Here is a 19,218-nt window from a genome sequence, read left to right on the forward strand (position 1 = left end):
TCTATCCCTCCCAGGACTTTACAAATATGCTTTATTTACATATTTGAAAATATGTTTTACATTCTTTTTTTACTTAGCCTGATATCAAAGTTCTTTATAATTATTATTTTAAACAGCTGCATATGTCACTGTTTGTATGGGACATAATTTTTTTCATATCTTAGAGAGACAATAACCTGTGTGTCTTGCTAGCTTTATAAATTTGGGAAATTAATATAACCTCTGACCCTCGATTATTTGTAAATGGATACAATAAAAACACCTATAGCATTATTTTGTGTGGACATTGAATTAAATTGGAGAAGGAAATGGCAACCCACTCCAGTATTCTTGCCTGGAGAATCCCATGGACAGAGGAGCCTGGCAGGCTACAGTCCATGGGGTTACAAAGAGTCAGACATGACTGAGTGACTAACACACGTGTTTAGTGTTAGTCATTAACACTAAATATATTAGTACTAATATTTATATTTGCCTGGTACATAGTAAGCAATCAATAAAATGTGTTAGTCACTGAGTCGTGTCCAACTCTTTGCGACTCCATATACCGTAGCCTGCCAGGCTTTTCTGTCCATGGGATTCTCTAGGCAAGAAGACTGGAGTGGGTTGCCATTTCCTTCTCAAGGGGATTTTCCCAACTGAGGAGCTGAACCCGAGTCTCCTGTCTTGCAGGCAGATTCTTTACTGACTGACCTATGAGGGAAGCCCAAGCACGCAATAAAAGTTATAAAATAATGATACATAAGAATTTTTATTCACATTTCAGATGATTGCCTTAAGATACATTTCTAGATTTGAAATTAAAGACAAAATATCTGAACATTCATATGATCTTAATACATACCATAAACTTCTTCTACATATGTGTATGGTAATAATTTATATCCCATCAGTAATAGACCAGTAACCCTTGCCTACAATTAAAATCCTTTTTTTAAAACTTTAATTGATAGGTCAAAATATGGTGTCTCATTACTCATTAAATTTGGAGTTTTTACCAAGGGAAAGCAATGAAAGCTGCTTTCTTTTATTTTCTTTTTGGCTGTACCATGCAGCATGCTAAATTTATCCACAAGGGATCAAAACTGCACCCACTGTGGGGTTCTTTAATTTAAATTTTTCTCAGTGTTTAATAAGTATTTACATTTTTTTTCTCTTTTGCATGAATTGGTAAAATTTCTATTTGTACCTTTTGCTGTCTGGGTCATTTTAATTCCTCATTCCAAATCATTGAGACACACTTAACTCCCCAGTGTTTATTTCAGTGTTAACTCTGCTTTGCCATCATCTCACACTACACAGTGGCTGAACCAGCACTCTCTACTTTTGTGTGTGTTTTGTTGTTTATCACTATTATATAACTTTTGTTTTCTTTTTTGTTCAGTTCAGTCACTCAGTCATGTGCAACTCTTTGCGACCCTGTGGACTGCAGCATGCCAGGCTTCCCTGTCCATCCACAACTCCCAGAGTTTGCTCAAACTCATGTCCATCGAGTCGGTGACGCCATCCAACCATCTCATCCTCTGCCGTCCCCTACTCCTCCTGCCTTCAGTCTTTCCCAGCATCAGGGTCTGTTCCAATGAGTCCATTCTTTGCATTGGGTGGCCATAGTATTGGAGTTTCAGCTTCAGCATCAGTCCTTCCAATGAATATTCAGGACTGATTTCCTTTAGGATGGACTGACTGGATCTCCTTGTAGCCCAAGGGACTCTCAAGAGTCTTCTCCAACACCACAGTTCAAAAGCATCGATTCTTTGGCACTCAGCTTTCTTTATGGTCCAACTCTCACATCCATACATGACTACTGCGAAAACTATAGCCTTGACTAGACGGACCTTTGTTGGCAAAGTAATGTCTCTGTTTTTTAATTTGCTGTCTAGGTAGGTCATAGCATTTCTTCCAAGGAGCAATTTTAACTTCATGGCTGTAGTCATCATCTGCATTTATTTTTTGCATCCAAATTCTATTTTTAGTTTAAATTTATTTTTAATTGGAGGATAATTGCTTTACAATATTGTGTTGCTTTCCACTGTATATCAACATGAATCAGCCATAGGTGCACATATGTCCCCTCCTGAGACTCCCTCCTACCTCCAACCCCCCCTCCCACTCTAGGTTGTCACAGGGCACCTGATTTGAGCTCCCGGTGTCATACGGCAAATTTCCACTGGTTATCTAATTTTACATATGGCAGTGTATATGTTTCAAGGCTCTCAATTCATCCCACCCTCTCTTTCTCCCACTGTGTCCACAGTCTGTTCTCTCTGTCTGTATCTCCATTGCTGCCCTGCAAGTAGCCTCATCAGTACCATCTTGCTAGATTCTATATATGCGTGTTAACATATGATATTTTTCTCTTTCTGACCTACTTCACTCTATATTACAGGCTCTAGCTTCATTCATCTCACTAGAACTGACTCAAATTTGTTCCTTATTGTGCTTGAGTAATATTCTGTTGTGTATATGTACCACAGCTTCTGTATCCATTCCTCTGTCAATGGACATCTAGGTTGCTTCCATGTCATAGCTATTGTAAGCAGTACTGCGATGAACACTGGGGTAGGTGTCTTTTTCAATTATAGTTTCTCCAGAATATATGCCCAGAAGTGGAATCTACCTGCAGTGCAGGAGACCTGGGTTCAATCCCTGAGTTGGGAAGATCCCTTGCAGAAGGAAATGGCAACCCACTCCAGTATCCTTGCCTGGAAAATCTCATGGACACAGGAGCCTGGTGGGCTGCAGTCCATGGGGTCGCAAAGAGTCAGGCACAACTGAGCAAGTAACACAGTGGGATTATTGGATCATATGATAGTTTTATTCCTAGTTTTTAAAGTAATCTCCATACTATTTTCTATAGTGACTATATCAATTTACAGTCCCACCAACAGTGTAAGAAGGTTCCCTTTTCTCCACACCTTCTCCAGTGTTTATAGATTTTTTTGATGATGACCTTCTTGACCATTTTGGTTTTGATTTGCATTTCTCCAATAATGAGCCATGTTGAGCATCTTTTCATGTGTTTCTTAGCCATCTGTATGTTTTCTTTAGAGAAATATCTGTTTAGGTCTTCTGCCTACTTTTTGATTGGGTTGTTTGTTTTTCTGGTATTGAATTGCATGAGCTGCTTGTATATTTTGGAGATTAATCCTTTGTCAGTTCTTTCATTTGCTATTATTTTCTCCCATTCTGAGAGTTGCTTTTTCACTTTGTTTACAGTTTCCTTCCCTGTGAAAAAGCTTTTAAGCTTAATTAGGTCCCATTTGTTTATTTTTGTTTTTATTTCCATTATTATGGGAGATGGGTCATAGAGGATCTTCCTGTGATTGATGTCAAAGAGTGTTCTGCCTATGTTTATGTCTAAGAGTTCTATATTTTTTGGTCTTACATTTAGTTCTTTAATCCATTTTGAGTTTATTTTGTGAATGGTGTTAGGACATGTTCTAATTTCATTCTTTTGCATTCAGTTGCACTGCATGCAACAGTCCAGTTTTCCCAGCACCACTTATTAAAGACACTATCTTTTCTCCTTTGTATGTTCTTGCCTCCTTTGTCAAAGATAAGGTGCCCATAGGTGCTTGAGTTTATCTCTGAGCTTTCTATCCGTTTGCATTGGACTGCATTTCTGTTTTTGTGTCATACCATACTGTCTTGATGACGGTAGCTTTATAAGACAGTCTGAAGTCAGGAAGGTTATTTCCTCTAGCTCCATTCTTGTTTCTCAAGATTGTTTTGGCTATTCGGGGTCTTTTGTACCCCATACTCCATCCAAGCTATTAGGGCCCAGGAAATACATTCCCCTTCATGATTTCAATTTTTAAAGGGAAAAAGCTATAGATGGGATGCTTCCACGGGAAAGACAGATAGCTGCCAAGAGACCTCCCAGAATGTAAATGTCCATGCCCATGGTCTGGCAACAGTAGTCTGCAGTTTTCCATCATAGTGACTAATGGCAGAATTTTGATTCACCAGTTATCAATTAGCTTCACTGGTTCAAATCCACTGATTCCCTAGCATCTATTAGTTTATCTGCCATGAACTATTAGCCATTATCACAGATCTCTTGGTTCTGGTGTCCTGCCAACCACTCTGGCCTCACTGCCCATTAGGATAATTCACCATGCCTAAGGTGATTAAATGTTGTCACTGGCTTTCTGCATTTTACAGAGCTCCATTTCATGGAGCATCTTTCAAAAACTATGCTTTCACTGTTCCTTGATGTTCAATTTCCCTCACAGTTAGATCCTGGATCTGATCTCCAGTGGCTAAAGAAGACATGGTCTCCTTAATCAACACCGTCAAGGCCCTCTGATGTTCATACAAGGCCTATTATTTTTTTCTTTTCAAAGCTTTTAATGGAGCTAATATATGCCACCAACTACATCACCCTTATTGCAGAAGGAAATAGCAACCCACTCCAGTATTTTTGCCTGGAGAATTCTGTGGACAGAGGAGCCTGGTGGTACAAATCCACTGATTCCCTAGCAACTATTAGTTTAACACACACAAACTCACACCACCCTTATGGTACCATAACCCCTCTAATATTTCAGTGCCACAGCCTTCAATAAACCTGCATGTCATCTCCATCAACTAGACATTACTGTCTCAATCACTATGATGTTGCAACATGTTATATCACTCACGTACAAGCAGCAACTGGGTTTCTGCTATAGTCTGATTGGTGAGAAATATAGCTCAAAATCCCATCTTGCAGGTTAGCATTCTAGAAACTCTCATACTACCAACTGTCTCCTAAGGTCCCCTGCAAGCAGAGCCTAACACAGGTTGAGAACGTGATTCCACAGATACGATGTCTTACGGTGAGTGGACAGGGAAGCAAGTCCACCCAAGGATATGTTACTGCATTGGCCACTACTAGAGGTTTTTGGTTCTCAATTCTAAGAGACAATTTGAGGAGTCATAAAATGTGTCTCCAGTCAGTCAGCCTAGATGATGAAATGGGGGAACATGTATCCCATTTCTTGTTGGTCAAGGGAGGCCCCAGAGGTATGAACGCCCTCACACTTGCAGGTTGTGTAAGCACAAATGTGAGCAGCTTCCTGTGGGGATCAGAGGAGCCTGGGGTCACTTTCCTCACTAGAATAAAGTGAAAGTGAACAGCTGCCTTATTCTTTAATCAAATGGCATCTACTGTCTCCATACATTTTCTGGGGTTGGTCAGGAAAAAGTTAAAAGTATTACCTTGGTTTGAATTGTATGCTGATTAGGTAAAATCTGTTTATAAAAATCTGACCTACTTTTTCCTGATCTAGGTTTTGTCATGATAGGAGTGTTCCTTTCATCACAAAAGGCTCAGCATTGCCATGATGACTTGCACGGCCCTGGTGATGGTTGTTTGTGCTTTTTCGGTAAATTTCTGGTTATCCTTTGAAAATGTCCAACTGAAAAAGCTTTTAGATGCCCCCTGGGGGCATAGTGGTTAATAATCTGGCTGCCAATGCAGGGAATATGGTTGGATTCCCAGTCTGAGAAGATCCTACATGCCATAGGGGCACAGCTACTGAGCCTGTGTGCCCAGAGCCCACAACAAGAGAAGGCACAGCAAAGAGAAGCCTGTGCACCGCAGCTAGAGAAAGCCGAGTGCAGCAACAAAGATCCAGAGCAACCAAAACTAAATAAATCAAGAAATTAATTATAAAAAAGAAAATCTTTCAGCCAAAATTTAGAAGGTTGTCTTTCAAAACAAGAAGCTGCTCTGCTTCCTCCAGATATGTATTCCACTAAAAGCTTCAAATCAGGGAGCATCCTTCTCTTTCTTTCTTTTAGCCTTTTCTCTTCTCAACCTTCCAGCTCTTACTAAATAAGTTCTAACACTCAGGAACCTGTATCCTTTTAGCATCTCAAGCTGAAATGAGACTGTTGAGATAAAATTTAAGTCATCATTGCTCACATCTAAGTCTCTATTAATTTTTAAAGCAACTATACTCCAATAAAAATAAATAAAAAATAAAGTTCATACCAGAAATTATAGGGGAATGAAAAATTATTGGGAAAGGCAATAGTAATAGAGGGAAGGAATGTGCTTGATTAGAGTATACCAGGCGGCTCAGTGGTGAGGAACCCACCTGTCAGTGCAGCTGCTGCAGAAGACAAGGGTTCTATCCCTGGGTCAGGAAGATCCCCTGGAGTAGGAAATGGCAACCCACTCCAGGATTCTTGCCTGGGAAATTCAATGGACAGATAAGCCTGGCAGGCTACAGTCCACAGGGTCACAGAGTCAGACGTGACTGAGCACATGTGGAACATTGCAAAAATATTTTTAAATGTTATGCAAAACTCAACCTTAAATCTTATTAGATATTGCTTTGATATTAGATATTACTTAGATAATATTTAGATATTACCCAGTCCAATAATCTAGATCTGATATTACCCTCTTTTTTAATCTGGATAGGAAAACTGGATTACAGGACATTACCCATCTCATAAAATTGTGTGCAAGGAACTTGAAAAAAATTTGAATCATACTTATTAAAGCTGAAACTAGACATTGGTGAAAAATAAAAATAAAAAGTAAATATCTATTATTAAAATGTGCACATGGAAACCATCATCTTTAATTCCAAGATTTTATAAGAACCAATTTGGGGACTGTCAAGACAGTCATCTGGAGAAGGAGAAAATGAAAGGGGCCCGAGAGACAGCTCTGCGAAGTTCGGGTGTGCAGAGCCAGCAATGAGCCTGACGCCTCTGAGCGTTAACACATGGTCCCTCCATCCAAGGTCTGTATATGCAACTCAGCTGCCGGACTGACAGAAGATTTGGGGTTGTTAACACACACTTCATTAAAATACCAGCTAAAATCCAAGTTCGAAATCCCACAGTTTGTGTTAGTTGATAAAACTCAATTGCTTCTAATTACTGTTAGTGCAGCTTTAAAATAATATTTTGTTGTAATAAAGGATTCAATATGACAAGGGAGGGTTGGCCCGCTGAACTGGAAACCCCGGGCCAGAGAGAATATATGCATACACAGCATTCCCTGCTCTGCCTGACTGTTTCTCTAAAAATTTTCTAAGCATTCAACAGAGAAAAAGTGACCAGTCTTCAAATGGGTTTTGAAAGGGTGAGGACAGCTCAAACACGGGATGTGATTTGCATCTCTGATTAGTCACTCAGCTTAGGGAATGCTAAGTTGAAACGAGACAGGCAGAGTGGTGGTTTTCCAGTGCTTTTCTGGAAACAGACCACAACTAACCAACATCCTCTTCTTCCAGTGCACCCCCACCATCCCTTCGTAAAAAGTTGTCAAGATTGGCAGACTTTAAAATAAAGCATCTTTGCACACTGAAGTGTTAGTTGCTCAGTCCTGTCCAACTCTTTGTGACCCAAGGACTGTAGCCCACCAGGCTCCTCTGTCTAAGAGATTCTCCAGGCAAGAACACTGGAGTAGTTCACCATACCCTCCTCCAGGAGATCTTTCCTATCCAGGGGTCAAACCTAAGTCTCTTACGTCTGCTGCATTAGAAGTGAATTTTTTACTTCTGCGCCACTGTGGAAGCCCCCAAACTGGGATTATGTGCATAATATTTGTTTAATGACTTTTCTCTACAAGCCCCAAAGGATGGACAACTCTCTTGTCCTGTCTTTCTACAGCCATATTCAAAGTGCATGAGGCATAGTAATTGACTTCTTAAATAAATGATAGCAAAGATCGTAAAAGTGAAGTGATGTTTACAAGTACTGCAAAGAATGAATGAGATACTGATATGGAGACATTGGCTCGAGGCAAGGTAAAATGGTGAAATAGATCTCATTTGACCAGGAAGAAAGCCAGATCTTCTCATCTTATTGACAGATACCTCAGAGGAGGCTATAACACCCTTTTGAGGAAGCTTAGATATATCTACGGATAGATAGATAGACAGATAGACACTGACCAATTGTTCTTTATGAGGAAAGACAGTCCTACTTTTCAGTGTCTTGTCCCACCTGAACAGATGTCCCAAATTGGCCCATATCTTCAATATCTCTATTCTGTGTCCAGGAACTTATGATGATTTGACTCATACACAGTCGTAAATCCCATCTTAACTCTGAGCCCTCACATGATACTTTAGAAATATATCTCAAAGATGAATCTTCTCCTTCAACCTTCTAGCAAGGAGAGCAAACCAGTCAATCCTACAGGCAATCAATCCTGAATATTCATTGGAAGGGCTGATCCTAAAGCTCCAATACTTTTGGCCACCTGATACAAAGTGCCGACTAATTGGAAAAGACCCTGATACTGAGAAAGGCTGAAGGCAAGAGGAGAAGGGGATGACAGAGGATGAGATGGTTGGATGGCATTGTTGACTCAATGGGTGTAAGTTTGAGCAAACTCTGGGAGATAGTAAAGGACAGGGAAGCCTGGCATGCTGCAGTCCATGGGGTTGCAAAGAGTCAGACACAGTTTAGCCACTAAACAACAACAACCACCTTCTAGCAGTTAAGAATAAAAACAATCGTGGCAGACTTTCCTGGTGGTACAGTGGATGAGAATCCACCTGCCAATGCAGAGATCATGGTTTGATCCTTGATCCAAGAAGATTCCACATGCAACTAAGAGAGCAACTAAGCCTGCATTCTGAAACTACTGACCCCGTGTGCTGCAACTACTGAATCACGTATACCTAGAGCCCATGCTCTGCACCAAGGGAAGCCACCGTAATGAGAAACCTGCACACTGCCATGAAAAGTAGCCCTCACTTGCTGTAACTAGAGAAAGCCAGAGCATAGCAACAAAGACTCAACATAGCCAAAGATAAATAAAAGCAATCATGACGAGTAATATTCATGACAATGATGGTAAGTGTAAAGATGAGGTGGTATCCTTTGGCTGACCTGTATCCATTCTACTTCTTGACATCTTTGGTGGAAACCATAGTTCTCCAGTTATCTGCAGTGATTCTCTGCGCTCTCCTGGCTAAGCTATTCAGTTGCCCAGTTCCTGGAATTTGAATCTTAAAGTAACAGTAAAGCAGAAAATGGCTTCAGCCATTCTACAAAAATGCACTGTGGAAAAACTACTAGAGAATGCCACCTGCTTAGACCTCTGCTTCCCACCTAAGAACTCCTTCCATCCCTGGATCAGGGTCTCCTCTTTTAGCCTGCCAGCTGTTCAATATTCTTCCAATAAACAGTCTTTTTATGTAAGCAGCCAATTTGTTCCTATTAGTTTCAACCAAAGTAACAGCCAAATTATCCTGACTGGTTCATGATGATGATGATATGATGATGAAAACAAATGCTTCATTCGTAGCCCTCACATCTTCATTCTTTACCAAAACTCAAGAAGTCTAAGATTACCAGAATCATTTATTCAGATGGCTTCTCTGAAATTAAGGTGTGAGATCTTAAATCAGTTCTCAGTGGTACTTGTTCAACGTACAAAACACTAATACACTAGACACATCTACAAAGACTGATATTATGATTTAATCTAATCTCTAATATTTTGCCCTATATTATTTTGGGCTTCCCTGATGGCACAGACAGTAAAGACTCTGCATGAGATTAGGGAAACCCAGGTTTGATCCCTGGGTTGGGGAGATACCCTGGTGAAGGGAAGCTACCCATTCTAATATTCTTGTCTGGAGAATTCCATGGACAGAGAAACCCTGGTGGGCTACAGTCCAGCTATTATTTTAACTTTTATAAGTGTTTATTGGATCAAAGAATATATTTTTGCTCAAAATATCTCACTAAGGAACTCTTTTAATATTCATGTTGCAAATGTTTCCCTATCTAAATATTTGAAAGTTCTGTGAAAGATTTCTGTGTAAAAAGTCAACAACCTTTATCAGTTAAGTAGCTCAGTTGAGTCCAATTCTTTGCGACCCCATCCACTGCAGCATGCCAAGCTTCCCTGTCCATCACCAGCTCCCAAAGTTTGCTCAAATTCATGTCCACCGATTTGGTGATGCCATCCAACCATCTCATTCTCTGTTGCCCTCTTCTCTTCCTGCCCTCAATCTTTCCCAGCATCAGGGTCTTTTCCAATGAGTCAGTTCTTTGCATCAGGTAGCCAGTGTATTGAAGCTTCAGCGTCAGCCCTTCCAATGAATATTCAGGACTGATTTCTCAGTACTGAGATCAGGATGGACTGATTTGATCTCCTTTCAGTCCAAGGGACTTTAAAGAGTCTTCTCCAACATCACAGTTCAAAAGCATCAATTCTTTGGTGCTCAGCTTTCTTTATAGTTCAAATCTCACTCCACATGAGTACTGGAAAAGTCATAGCTTTGACTATATGGACCTTTGACAGTAATGTTTCTGCTTTTTAATATGCTGTCTAGGTTGGTCATAGCTTTTTCTCCAAGGAGCAAGTTTCTTTTAATTTCATGGCTGCAGTCACCATCTGCAGTGACTTTGGAGCTCAAGAAAATAAAATTTGTCACTTTCCATTGTTTCCCCATCTAACTGCCATGAAGTGATGGGACTGGATGCCAAGATCTTAGTTTTTTGAATGTTGAGTTTTAAGCCAACTTTTTCACTCTCCTCTTTCACTTTCATCAAGAGGCTCTTTAGTTCCTCTTCACTTTCTGCCATAAGGATGGTGTCATCTGCATATCGGAGGTTATTGATATTTCTCCCAGCAATCTTGATTCCAGCTTCTGCTTCATCCAGTCTGGCATTTGGCATGATGTACTCTGCATATAAGTTAAATAAGCAGGGTGACAATATACAGCCTTGACATACTCCTTTCCCAATTTGGAACCTGTCCATCATTCTATGTCCAGTTCTAACTGTTGCTTCCTGACCTGCATACAGATTTCTCAGGAGGCAGGTAAGGTGGTCTGATATTCCCATCTCTTTATGAATTTTCCACAGCTTGTTGTGATCCACACAGTCAAAGGCTTTAGCATAGTCAATGAAGCAGAAGTAGATGTTTTTCTGGAACTCTCTTGCTTTTTCAATGATCCAATGGATGTTAGCAATTTAACCTCTGGTTCCTCTGCCTTTTCTAAATCCAGCTTGAAAATCTGGAAGTTCTTGGTTCACTTACTGTTGGGGCCTCACTTGGAGAATTTTGAGCATTACTTTGCTAGCATGTGAGATGAGTGCAACTGTGAGGTAGTTTGAGCATTCTTTGGCATTGCCTTTCTTTGGGATTGGAATGAAAATGAATCTTTTCTAGTCCTGGGACCACTGCTGAGTTTTCCAAATTTGTAGGCATATTGAATGCAGCACTTTAACTGCATCATCTTTTAGGATGGTATAAACATCCTAAAACGGATATACAAAATGGATGACATGATATATAAATAGCTTTCATAATCATTGGTAATTATCATAACACTGTGCTTGCGTGTGTGCTCAGTTGCAAACTCATGTCTGATTCTTTGTGACCCAGTAGACTGTAGCCCTCCAGGCTCCTTTGTCCATGGGATTTCCCAGGGAAGAATGCGGGAGTGGGTTGCCATTGCCTTCTATATGGGATTTCCCCACTCAGGGATCAAATCTTCATCACCTGCATTGGCAGGCGTATCTTTTACTACGGAGCCACCAGGGAAGCCCATTGTAACAGTCTTATTTCAATAACAATCATTTACATGTCAAAACCAGATAATAGCATTTTATGAGATAATGCTGTTAAGAAATATTTCTCCAAGTTAAATCTCAAATGCTTACCTATGACATTTGAAAGTGCATATTCACAAGCTGTATTAGACAGCTATGCTATATAACCAACTGCCACAAGATTCAGTGGCTTAAGCCACAGTTATTTATTCTTGTTCATACATCTGTAGATAAGCTGAAAGCCAGCTGACCTAGGCCGCATGACTGATTCTAGCTGCATGATGAGCTGAACTTGGCTCTTCACTGTAACTTGTGCCCAGGTCTGCTCTGAAGGTGGGCCTTCTGGACTCCAGATGCTCAGAAAAAGCTCTGTGCATGGTGGTGGCAGAGGAGGAAGATGGCAAACCCATCACACGAGCACATCCCTGAATCACAGCCACTAACATTCCATTGTCCAAAGCACATCACATGGCCAAGCCCAATATTGATAGGGAAGGGAAGTATAGTCCATACACATAGGAGGACAGAAGATTGACTATTTCCTGAATAATAATCCAAACCATTACATTAACTAAGAATGCATCTGAAATACACACCTTGCTTACAAAAATCATTTTGCTGACTAGATATGATGGTACCTTATTTGATTGTGTACAAATTCAAGGGTTTCAGAAGTGATGTTGAAATTGGCATTTAGCTAATTGGCTGTCCACAGTCTAAGGTGAGACCATATAGCAGACCAGGGAGAAACTCAAGGCCAAAGCTGAAATTTCAGTTCAAAAAAACTTTGCTGCTGAAAGCTGTACAGATTTGTAATGGCACACCTGGAAATTTAACACAAATTTTCTTGACTCAGATCCCCTGTTCTGAAGCAAGCCTGTAGTGCTCCCCAGTGTCATAGCTCCATTTTGGAAACAAAAAATAGAAACTTTGCAAATGACCCTATGTCGTTCCTTTTAGTGGCTGAGTAATATTCCATTGTATATATGTACCACATCTTCTCTGTCCACTCATCTGTCATGGGACACTAGGGTCTACCATACAGAGTGAAGTAAGTCAGAAAGAGAAAAGAAATATCATATACTAACATATATATATGGAATCTAGGAAAATGGTGCTGATGAACCTATTTCCAAGGCAGGAATAGAGAGGTGGACATAGAGAAAGGAACATGAGGACACAGGAGGCGGGGAGGGGAAGAGTAAATGAATTGGGAAATTAGGATGGACACATATACTCTACTATGTATAAAACAGCTAGCTAGTGGGAACCTCGTATGAATATAAAGCACACAGAGCTCAGCTTGGTGCTCTGTGATGACCTAGAGGGATGGGGTGGGGATGGGAGTGAGAGGGAGGTCCAAGAGGAAGCAAATATATGTATGCCTATAGCTAATTCACTTCACTGTACCGCAGAAACTAACACAACCTTGTAAAGCCATCATATTCCAATAAAAATAAATAAATAGGAAAAAAATTTACTGTGCACCAGGCTTAGAGTCACTGGATTTACATATATTATTATTTCATTTTATCCTTAAATCTCATGTTGTTATTGTTGTTTTGTCGCTAAGTTGTATCAGACTCTTTTGCAATACCATGGACTGTACACTGCCAGCCTCCTCTGTCCATGGGATTTCCAGGCAAAAATACTGGAGTGGGTTGCCATTTCTTATGAGGTCAGGGTAATTTTTCAGAATTTACAGATAAGGAAATAATTGCTCAGGAAGTTTTAAAACTTAATTTTTCTAAGGACAAGCAGGTAGAAAACCTAAATTTTGAAAGCAGCCCCATCAGATGACAAAACTCATTCTTTTCTATCAAACTATACAAACATTTCAAAATACTCAGCAATTAAGACTGAAAGCTCATACCTGAACTCGTACCTCTTGACCTAGCAATCTCTCTATTACTGTTCAAGTAACTATATTTCCAAAACTGTAAGTTTTATTTTAATACATGGTTTAACAACTGGTCAAAATATTTGAATTTAAAACTGTCCAACACGTCCTGGTTGCCATAAATATGTGACATACTCCTTTCTTATTAATCCAACCACCTGTGCCTTTTTTCAGTATTAAGAAGGATAAGCCATGCACATTATTTCAAGTGTACAGTCTTCTGGCATTAAGGAAAAATTTACAGTGAAAAGGGGAAAGAGACTTAAATGTCCATCAAAACCTTCTATTTGCATGTTTCTTGTCCCCATATGTGGAACAATGCTGCCTCCTGTCACTGATGACAATAACAATAATAATAATAATATAAAATCAGGCTTTAGGAATTCTCAGTCCATAGAATTAAATCAGGATTCAACACATTAACAGTTCCTTTTAGATTACTGTATTTTGACAGACTTTGTGATGCATTCTTCAAGAGAATACCACTTTTGTAAAGCTTAGTAAGGTCAGCACTATAAATATGCCTTGTATTTTAAAGGCTTCCCAGGTAGCTCAGACTGTAAAGAATTTGCCTGCAACTCAGGAGACCCAGGTTCAATCCCTGGGTTGGGAAGATCCTCTGGAGAAGGCCATGGCAACCTCTCCACTGTTCTTGCCTGGAGAATTTCATGGACAGAAGAGTCTGCCAGGCTACAGTCCGTGGGGTTGCAAAGAATCAAACACGACTAAGTGACTAACACTTCCACTTTGTATTTTAAAATAGAAAACTAATCTCTTCTAGACTATTCTATGCTGAATTTACCACAGTCTGGTTATAGAGAATGTCAAAACCAAAGAGTTAGCTATCCTTTGGTTAGTGATGTGTTGCAAATTATACTATTTGCTGATTATTTAAAATTAAAAAGACAGCATCAAAGTTAGAAAAATAGAAAAACCATCCATTATCCCAACTTGAAGTGATGGAGAAAATAATGCTACTGTATGAAATTAAAGCTACTGTATGAAATTAAAATGTTTCCCACCTTCATTGAGATATAATTTACAAATGAAAATTGAAAGCCTTTTGAGGAAGGAAGCAAAATGCAATGGAAGGAAGTTCTGAGCAGGCCTCCAGAGGTCCTGTGTGCTTCGGTTCTCTCTTTTGGAGTCTTGCTCAGATGCCCAGACGACCAAGCATGGACTGGCCTGCCGGAATATGAGAGCCATGTTGGGCAGGACTCTGCCGAGTCAGCCAGCCCAGCTGAGGCCATCCAAAACTAACCAGCTCCCAGTCAGCTTGGCACTGACCTTAATCATGAGGAAGCCAGCCAAGACCAGAAGAAAAATGCAGCTGAGCTCAGCACCAATTGTGGGCTTGAAGAACTGTGAACTATACAAAGACTTGTTTTGAACCACTAAGTTCTTGGGGTAGTTTGTTGTCTTCAGACAAAGTGACAAATCACAGCACAGCCTCCCCTAGATTATAAATTCCATACCTATAATGTCCACCTATGTATATTTCTAGTACTTGGCACAGCATATAGTATGTACTTAACATATGTATGATAAATGAATTAATGGGTGAATGAAAAATATATATAGTCCCATACATTTGACTTTTGAAAATAATTTGATTTCTATGTGCTGTTCAGGTTTGGGGCCAACTTGTTTTTGTTGTCATTCAGTTGCTGAGTGTGTCCAACTCTTTGCCACCCAATGGACTGCAACACCCTAGGCTTCCCTGTCCTTCACTGTCTCCCAGAGTTTGCTCAAACACATGTCCATTGAGTTGGTGATGCCATCCAACCATCTCATCCTCTGTCGTCGCCTTCTCCTCCTGCCTTCAGTCTTTCCCAGCATCAGGGGCTTTTCCAGTGAATTGGCTCTTCACATCAGGCAACCAAAAAATTGGAGCTTCAGGTTCAGCATCAGTCCTTCCAATGAACATTCAAGGTTGATTTCCTTTAGAACGGACTGGTTGGATCTCCTTGCAGTCCAAGGGACTCTCAAGAGTCTTCTCCAGCATTACAGTTTGAAAGCATCAATTCTTTGGTGCTCAGCTTTATTTATGGCCCAACTCTCACATCCATATGTGACTACTGGAAAAGCCGTAGCTTTGACTAGACAGATCTTTGCCAGTAAAGTGATTTCTCTACTGTTTTTAATACTCTGCCTAGGTTTGTCACAGCTTTCCTTCCAAGGAACAAGCGTCTTTAATTTCATGCCTGCAGTCACCATCATAGTGATTTTGGGGCAGCGTACAAGGATACATTTTGTTTCTGACCAAGCTCACTGGCTTTTATTCACTGTAAGTGTTGGAGCCAGGACTCAAGACCTGGTCTCTCTGAAAATAATAATTGGAAGAATAAATAAATAGCAGTAGTAGTAAACGAAGTGGCAGCAGAATCTAACCAAGAAATCCAGCCCTTTCATCTATACACTATGGTCCTTTCACAATCCTTTTAGATAATCACTCAGAGTTACCAGTAAAGCTGAAATAAACCAACCACAGGATATCTATCAGGACAGTTTTGATCGGCTTTTCCAAGAAGTAAGCTTGTGTTGCATCATGTAATAAATTGTTACAGAAACCTTTGTGGAACATAAAAGGGATGCTGGCATCTGACTGAAGTTTACTGCCAGCATTCTGGAAGAATTTCAATAGGAATAGAAAGGCTGGGCAAGTGAGTCAAGTTGTTTCAGAACCATTCTTGAAGGGTAATGCCAGCATTCCAGAGGGACTTCAGTGCTCGGCTAGAGGGCAGCAGAATTATGGCTGAAGTATTCCTCATGGAGAGCTTTAACCTCATGACCGAAGTGTATTCAAAACAATTCTGCTGCGATAGTAAAAATATATATATCCGTGCTGTGCATTCCCAGAAGAGCAGGCTGGCCTCCTTATTCACACGAGCCAAGAACTGAAAAAGAGCTGAGAGGGTAAACTGGTAAAGTGCTACCACTGAGATTTTTCTCTAAATACTGGTTGGGGAAGCCCCATGGTTCCCAAAGATTAGAGACATTAGATATTTTATAAGGTGTGTGCTGAATGAATAATTCATAGAAAAATGTCCCTCTCTGCAGGTAAGACTGCACAGGAAAGTAAGAGAAGAAAAAAAAAAACCCAGATAAAATATTCAGTTTGATGTGGTCCTTCTGTCAAGCCCCTAAATTAATCCTTCATATGTACCTCGTGCATCGCACTCTGCTAGGTACTGGGAGCACAGAGCAGTTGCATCTCAAGCTAACTGAGCACATGAGACCCCTGTATATTCAATAAATACTTATTTAACGTCTGCCTATTAGGGCTTCCCAGGTGGCACAGAATCTTCCTGCCAATGCAGGAGACACAAGAGATGCAAGTTCAATCCCTGGGCCAGGAAGATCCCCCTGAGAAAGAAATGGCAAGATCATCTCCTTCAACAGGCCTTCCATGACCTTGTCTATAAAGTATACATACCCTTCTATTCCCTATCTCAGTTTCCTTTCTGTTGTCTTCTGCTTAATGTCTCCATTCACCATTTCTAATTGTTTTATTTTATTTATTTTAAAGGCTTTCATACCAGGTGCTCTGTCCTGTTCACTATTATATATTCAGTGCTTAATACAGGGAGTACATAAGAGGTATTCAATGAAATTAATATTTCACTAAACACAATAGCTGTTTAATGAAATTGTATGATCTCAATAAATGACCCCGTGACCAATACTGGCTCTTCTTCAACTAAATAAAAATAGAGTTCAATAGAGCCAATATTTTATAATAACTGTAAGTGGAGTATAACCTTTAAAAACCGTGAATCATTATACTGCATATCTATAACATATAATATTGTACATCAACTATACTTAAATTTTTAAAAGAATGAAAAACATAAAATATATATACTGAATGGCAGAATAAAAATCTGCTTCTAGTTTTTAAAGAAGTCCATAATTCAGATTGACTAGATGACTTCTTTATTTAAATGACTAACTTTTTACTATATTAGAATAACAGATCATGAAGTGAAGGGTATAAATGAGAGAATAGAGTTGAATTGTAAAGAAAAAAAAACTTCAACTACATAACTTTTGTGCTTCTTGAGAAAAAAAAGAATTAAATAGATTGGCACAATTATCAAATGACAATAAACTATCGTAGTGTTGGGACAGCAATCTAATAACAAAAACTATTGGTTTTGAAAATCTTATTCTGTTCAATATAATTGCCTTGCCATTTCTACTTGTAGGAAACAGGTCAATTTTTAAAGCAGTGTTTTATTGGAGGATAGTTGCTTTACAATATTGTGCTGGTTTCCACCATACATCAACATGAATCAGTCATAGGTATTCACATGTCCCCTCCCTTTTGAACCTCTCTCCCATCTCCCACACCATCCCATCCCTCTAGGTTGTCACAGAGCACTAGGCTGAGCTCACTGTGTCACACAGCAAATTCCCACTGGCTATCTATTTTACACATGGTAAGGTATATGTTTCCATGCTACTTTCTCAATTCCTCACATCCTCTCCACCCCAACCATGTCCACAAGTCTGTTCTTTATGTCTGCATCTTCATTGCTGCCCTGCAAATATGTTCATCAATATGATCTTTCTAGATCCTATACATATACATTAATATGCAATACTTGTCTCTATTTCTGACTTACTCTGTGCAATAAGCACCAGGTTCATGCACCTCATTAGAACTGACTCAAATGTGTTCCTTTTTATAGCTGAGTAATACTCCACTGTATATATGCATCACAATTTCTGTATCCATTCATCTGTCAATGGATATCTAGGTTACTTCCATGTCCTAAGTACTGAAAACAAGTTAATTTATGGCAGGTTTATTTCCAGTCAGTCCTTCTGGTTTTCCAGTACTTTTCATGTTCTGTATCATTTGATATGTATTTTTCATTAAGCTTTCATGTTTTTCAAACCAAAAAAAATTCTTAACTGAGTTCAAATCTGGATTATAAATTCCTGTTCTATGCAAATTCAGCATTCAAGATGGCAGGTTGTGGAGAAAGATGTAAGTTGACTTTTCATTAAAAGAACTTTGCTTCTATTTTCATTTCAAATTAGGCACTGACTATGGGGACAATTTGATGAAACTGATTAATGGCTGTAGAAGACTTTCCCGTCAACTCTTCTCCCATCATCCCACCTCCTCACCTTAAGAGATCAAGAAAACATATGAATTAGGACAAGTGGTGCTAGTGGTAAAGAACTTGCCTGCCAATGCAGGAGCCATGAGAGATGCAGGTTCGACTCCAGGGTTGGGAAGGTCCCCTGGAGGAGGAAAAGGCAACCAATCCAGTATTCTTGCCTGGGAAATCCCATGGACAGAGGAGACTGGCATGCTACAGTCCACAGGGCCGCAAAGAGTCAGACACGGCTGAAGCAACTTAGCACAGTACGAGGTGGTGCAATAAAAATAATGTAGTGGTTCTCACCACTATGGAGAACCGCGTGGAGATTCCTTAAAAAACTGGAAATAGAACTGTCTTATGACTCAGCAATCCCACTGCTGGACATGCACACCAAGGAAACCAGAATTGAAAGAGACACGTGTACCCCAATGTTCATCGCAGCACTGTTTATAATAGCCAGGACATGGAAGCAACCTAGATGTCCATCAGCAGATGAATAGATAAGAAAGCTGTGGTACATATACACAATGGAATATTACTCAGCCATTAAAAAGAATACATTTGAATCAGTTCTAATGAGATGGATGAAACTGGAGCCAATTATACAAAGTGAAGTAAGCCAGAAAGAAAAACACCAATACAGTATACTAACACATACATATGGAATTTAGAAAG

General features: G+C 39.7%; 1 long non-coding RNA gene across 1 annotated transcript in view; it reads right to left on the reverse strand.

The window, feature by feature from the left end:
• Nucleotides 1–19,218, reverse strand: part of LOC120861528 — a 279,664-nt gene that overhangs the window by 162,693 nt on the left and 97,753 nt on the right. Inside the window, exon 2 of the long non-coding RNA XR_005720560.1 lies at nt 8,437–8,442. This is a non-coding gene — a long non-coding RNA (uncharacterized LOC120861528). The remainder of the gene's footprint in view (nt 1–8,436; nt 8,443–19,218) is intronic.

The sequence above is a fragment of the Oryx dammah genome, unplaced genomic scaffold (genome assembly GCF_014754425.2).
Source record: "Oryx dammah isolate SB20612 unplaced genomic scaffold, SCBI_Odam_1.1 HiC_scaffold_3, whole genome shotgun sequence".
Classification (NCBI taxonomy): Eukaryota; Metazoa; Chordata; class Mammalia; order Artiodactyla; family Bovidae; genus Oryx; species Oryx dammah.